This window comes from Arachis hypogaea, chromosome 16 (genome assembly GCF_003086295.3).
Source record: "Arachis hypogaea cultivar Tifrunner chromosome 16, arahy.Tifrunner.gnm2.J5K5, whole genome shotgun sequence".
NCBI classification, from domain to species: Eukaryota; Viridiplantae; Streptophyta; class Magnoliopsida; order Fabales; family Fabaceae; genus Arachis; species Arachis hypogaea.
In genome coordinates, this window is record NC_092051.1 from 84,055,954 (window position 1) to 84,061,476 (window position 5,523).

A 5,523-nucleotide genomic window follows, 5' to 3' on the forward strand; every position below is an offset into this window, starting at 1 on the left:
GCCAATTGGTTCTAGCCTCTACCACGAAGGTTCTAATCTCACGGATTCGAATGCTCTGTTGTCAGGAGAGGCAAGTCAAATCCGTGGATCAGAGACCCAAGAGACTATACTCCGGCTGTCGTCCAATGACTACGTTGAACATCATGTAGACCGCTTGTGGTTATCAGGCACGCGGATCTTGGCTAAGCGAGTAACGAAGATAGTGGGTGATTGTCACGGGTCACCCCTTCATTCTGACTTAACTGAATTAAGTACGAGAGTATATCTTGGAGAATAAGTAAGCGTGAATTGAAAGAGAAACAATAGTACTTGCATTAATTCGTGAAGAACAGCAGAGCTCTGCACCTTAATCTATGAGGTGTAGAAACTCCACCGTTGGAAAATACATAAGAGAAAAAGGTCTAGGCATGGCCAAATGGCCAGCCTCACAAATGTGAAAAATGGCATAAGCCTCAAAGTCCAAAGATGCAAATACAATAGGAAAGACTAGTATTTATACTAAACTAGTTACTAAGGATTACAGAAAATAAGTAACTAAGTGCAGATAGTGCAGAAATCCACTTCTGGGGCCCACTTGGTGTGTGCTTGGGCTGATCATTGAGCTTTACATGTGCATAGGCCTTTTCTAGAGTTAAATGCCAGCTTGAATGCTAGTTTGAGTGTTTAACTCCAGTTCTGGTACCAGTTCTGGCGTTTTACACCAGAAAAGGGTCTCTGATGGGCGTTTAAACGCTAGTTTGGGCCATCAAATCTCAGGCAAAGTATGGACTGTTATATATTTCCAAAAAGCCCAAGATGTCTACTTTCTAATACAATTGAGATCGCGCCAATTGAGCTTTTGTAGCTCCAGAAAATTCACATCGAGTGCAGGAGGGTCAGAATCCAACAGCATCTGCAGTCCTTTCTCAGCCTCTGAATCAGACTTTTGCTCAGGTCCTTCAATTTCAGCCAGAAAATACCTGAAATTATAGAAAAATATACAAACTCATAGTAAAGTCCAGAAATGTGATTTTTACATAAAAACTAATAAAAATATAATAAAAAGTAACTAAAACATGCTAAAAACTACCTAATAACAATGCCAAAAAGCGTATAAATTATCCGCTCATCATAACACCAAACTTAAATTGTTGCTTGTTCCCAAGCAACTAAAAACAAAATAGGATAAAAAAAGAAGAGAAAATACAATAAATCTCAAAATATCAATGAAGCTTAGTTCCAATTAAATGAGCGGGACTAGTAGCTTTTTGCTTCTGAACAGTTTTGGCATCTTACTTTATCCTTGGAAGTTCAGAATGATTGGCATCCATAGGAACTCATAATTCAGATGGTGTTATTGATTCTCCTAGTTTAGTATGTTGATTCTTGAACACAGCTACTTTATGAGTCTTGGCCGTGACCCTTAGCATTTTGTTTTCCAGTATTACCACCAGCTACATAAATGCCACGGCACATAACTGGGTGAACCTTTTCAGATTGTAACTTAGATTTGCTAGAGTCCCCAGTTAGAGGTGCCTAGAGTTCTTAAGCACACTCTTTTGCTTTGGATCACAACTTTAACCACTTAGTCCCAAGCTTTTCACTTGGACCTTCATGACACAAGCACATGGTTAGGGACAACTTGATTTAGCCGCTTAGGCCAGGATTTTATTCCTTTGGGCCCTCCTATCCACTGATGCTCAAAGCCTTGGATCCTCTTTACCATTGCCTTTTAGTTTAAATGGTTACTGGCTTTTTGCTCTTGCCTTTTGGTTTAAAGAGCTATTGGCTTTTTCTGCTTGCTTTTTTCTTTTTCTTTCTTTTTTTCTTTATTTTTCACATTTTTTTCTGCAAGCTTTTGCTTTTCACTGCTTTTTCTTGCTTCAAGAATTAATTTTATGATTTTTCAGATTATCAATAACATTTCTCTTTTTTTCATTATTCTTTCAAGAGCCAACAATTTTAACATTCATAAACTTCACTATAAAAAATATGCACTGTTCAAGCATTCATTCAGAAAGCAAGAAGTATTGCCACCACATCAAAATAGTTAGACTAATTTCAAGATAAATTTTGAAATTATGCACTTCTTGTTCTTTTGCAAATAAAAACATTTTTCATTTAAGAAAGGCGAAAGATTCATGGAATCATTCATAACTTTAAGACATAGACTCTAAACACTAATGATCATGTAATAAAGACAAAAACATAGACAAAACATAAAGCATAAAAACCTAAAATAGAAAAATAAGAACAAGAAAATTAAAGAACGGGTCCACCTTAGTGACGGCGGCTAGTTCTTCCTCTTGAAGATCCTATGGAGTTCTTGGGCTCCTCTATGTCTCTTATTTGTCTTTGTTGAGGTCCATGAGTGGGCTCTCTTGTTTTCTCCATCCTCTTTCTAGTGATGGATTTTTGAGATGAATCTCTCCATCTCCTATGACTTGGAGTTGGAAGCAACTGCCTTCCCTTTCCTCTTCCTAGAGGTTTCTCCGGCCTTAGGTGCCATTAGTGGTTATAGAAAGCAAAAAGTTGAGCTTTTTCACACCAAACTTAAAAGCTTTGCTCGTCCTCGAGCAAAATAAGATAGAAGGGAGTAGAAGAAGATGATGCAATTAATTTTGAAAACTTATTACTGTATACAAGAAAAATTAAAAAGAGTTGAAAAGAATTTGAAAAGATATGTAAGTTTTGAAAACATTTTGGAAGGAATTGAAAAGAATTGAAAAGATTATTAATTTTTGAAAATAGAAATTGAAAGATGAACGTTTAAAATATGTTTGATGAAAAAAAATTATGAATTAAAATATGAAAAATTGAAAAAAATCGATTTGGAAACAAAATTACCTCCTTTGTGTGTCATCCTGGCGTTAAACCCTCAGAATGCTATCCATTCTGGCGTTTAACGCCCACTTGACTGCCTCTTTGGGCGTTTAACGTCCACCAAGATACCCTGGCTGGCGTTAAACGCCAGGAATCCTTCTTTATTGGGCATTTTTCTGAACGCCCAGAATGTTGCCCATTCTGGCATTTAACGCGCAGAATGCTGCCTGCATGGGCGTTAAACGCCCATTCTGCTATCCTTACTGGCGTTTAAACACCAGTAAGCCTGTCCTCTAGGGTGTGCTATTATTGATGCTAATTTTAATTCCGCTTTAATTCTGCAGCTGTTTTTGTGACTCCACATGATCATCAACCTAAAGAAAACATAACATGGCAATGGAAAACAAATTTCTATAAAAAATAAATATAATTAAATAACATTTGGTTGCCTCCCAATAAGCGCTCCTTTAATGTCAATAGCTTGACAGTGAGCTCTTATAGAGCTTCACAGATACTCAGAGCATGATGGTGGCCTCCCAACACCAAACTTAGAGTTTGAATGTAGGGGCTCTGCTTGACTCTGTATTGAGAGAAGTTTTTCATGCTTCCTCTCCATGTTTACAGAGGAAGATCCTTGAGCCTTAAACACAAGGTAGTTCAGTTGCAGGACTAACTCTCCTCTATCCACATCAATCATATCTCTTGCTGTGGCTAGGAAGGGCCTTCCAAGGATGATGGATTCATCCTCATCCTTCCCAGTGTCTAGGATTATGAAGTCAGCAGGGATGTAAAGGCCTTCAACCTTCACTAAGACATCCTCTACAAGTCCATAAGCCTGTTTAATTGATTTGTCTGCCATCTCTAGTGAGATTCTTGCAGCTTGTACCTCAAAGATCCTTAGTTTCTCCATTACAGAGAGTAGCATGAGGTTTATACTTGACCTCAGGTCACACAGAGCCTTCTCAAAGATCATGGTGCCTATGGTACAAGGTATTAAGAACCTTCTGGGATCCGGTTTCTTCTGAAGTAATTTCTGCTGAACCAAGACATTCAGTTAATTGATGAGTAGTGGAGGTTCATCCTCCCAAGTCTTATTACCAAATAACTTGGCATTCAGCTTCAGGATTGCTCCTAGATACCGAGTAACTTGCTCTTCAACAATGTCTTCATCCTCTTCAGAGGAAGAATACTCATCAGAGCTCATGAATGGCAATAATAAGTTTAGTGAAATCTCTATGGTCTCTGTATGAGCCTCAGATTCCTTTGGTTCCTCATTAGGGAACTCCTTAGTGGTCAGTGGACATCCATTGAGGTCTTCCTTACTGGAAATCACTGCCTCTTCCTCCTCTATAGGTTCGGCCACTTTGGATATATTGATGGCCTTGCACTATCTCTTTGGATTCTCTTCTGTATTGCTTGGGATAGTACTAGAAGGGATTTCAGTAACCTTTTTACTCAGCTGACCCATTTGTGCCTCCAAATTTTTGATGGAGGACCTTGTTTCAGTCATGAAACTGAGAGTTGTCTTAGATAGATCAGAGACTATGGTTGCTAAGTCAGAGAGGCTCTACTTAGAATTCTCTGTCTGTTGCTGAGAAGATGATAGAAAAGGCTTGCTATTGCCAAACCTATTTCTCCCACCATTATTATTATTGAAGCCTTGTTGAGGCTTCTGTTGATCCTTCCATGAGAAATTTGGATGATTTCTCCATGAAGGATTATAGGTGTTTCCATAGGATTCTCCCATGTAATTTACCTCTTTCATTGCAGGATTCTCAGGGTTATAAGTTTCTCCTTCAGAGGAGGCTTCTTTAGTACTGCCAGATGCAGCTTGCATTCCAGTCAGATTTTGAGAAATCATATTGACTTACTGCGTCAATATTTTATTCTGAGCCAATATGGCATTCAGAGTATCAATCTCAAGAACTCCTTTCTTCTGAGTCATCCCATTATTCACAGGATTTCTTTCAGAAGTATACATGAACTGGTTATTTACAACTATTTCAATGAGTTCCTAGGCTTTTGCAGGTGTTTTCTTCAGATGAAGAGATCCACCAGCAGAGTGGTCCAATGACATCTTGGATAATTCAGACAGACCATCATAGAATATACATAAGATGCTCCATTCTGAAAGCATGTCAGAAGGACACCTTCTGATCAATTTCTTGTATCTTTCCCAAGTTTCATAGATGGATTCACCTTCCTTCTGTCTAAAGGTTTGGATTTCCACTCTAAGCCTGCTCATCTTTTGAGGTGGAAAGAATTAGGCCAAGAAAGCATTGACCAATTTTTCCCAAGAGTTCAGGCTTTCTCTAGGTTGTGAGTCCAACCATATCCTAGCTCTGTCTCTTATAGCAAAGGGGAAAAGCATAAGTCTGTAGACCTCGGGATCAACCCCATTGGTCTTAACAGTGTCACAGATTTACAAGAATTTAGCTAAGAACTGATGAGGATCTTCTAATAGAAGTCCATGAAACTTGCAATTCTGCTGCATTAGAGAAACTAATTGAGGCTTAAGCTCAAAGTTGTTTGCTCCAATTGCAGGAATTGAGATGCTTCTTCCATAGAAGTTGGAAGTTGGTGCAGTAAAGTCACCAAGCATCTTCTTTGCATATCCACTTCGGCTGCTATGTCTGCTTCTTTTTCGAAATTTTCTGTAAGGTCCTCTCCAGAGTGTTGTGCTTTAGCTTCTCTTAGCTTCCTCTTCAGAGTCCTTTCAGG

General features: G+C 38.7%; 1 non-coding gene across 1 annotated transcript; it reads left to right on the plus strand.

Moving 5' to 3' along the window:
- Positions 1-4,933: 4,933 nt before the first annotated feature.
- Positions 4,934-5,041, plus strand: LOC112760499 (small nucleolar RNA R71). Its single transcript, XR_003180936.1, has one exon. It is a non-coding gene; the product is annotated as a small nucleolar RNA R71 (small nucleolar RNA).
- Positions 5,042-5,523: the final 482 nt, after the last annotated feature.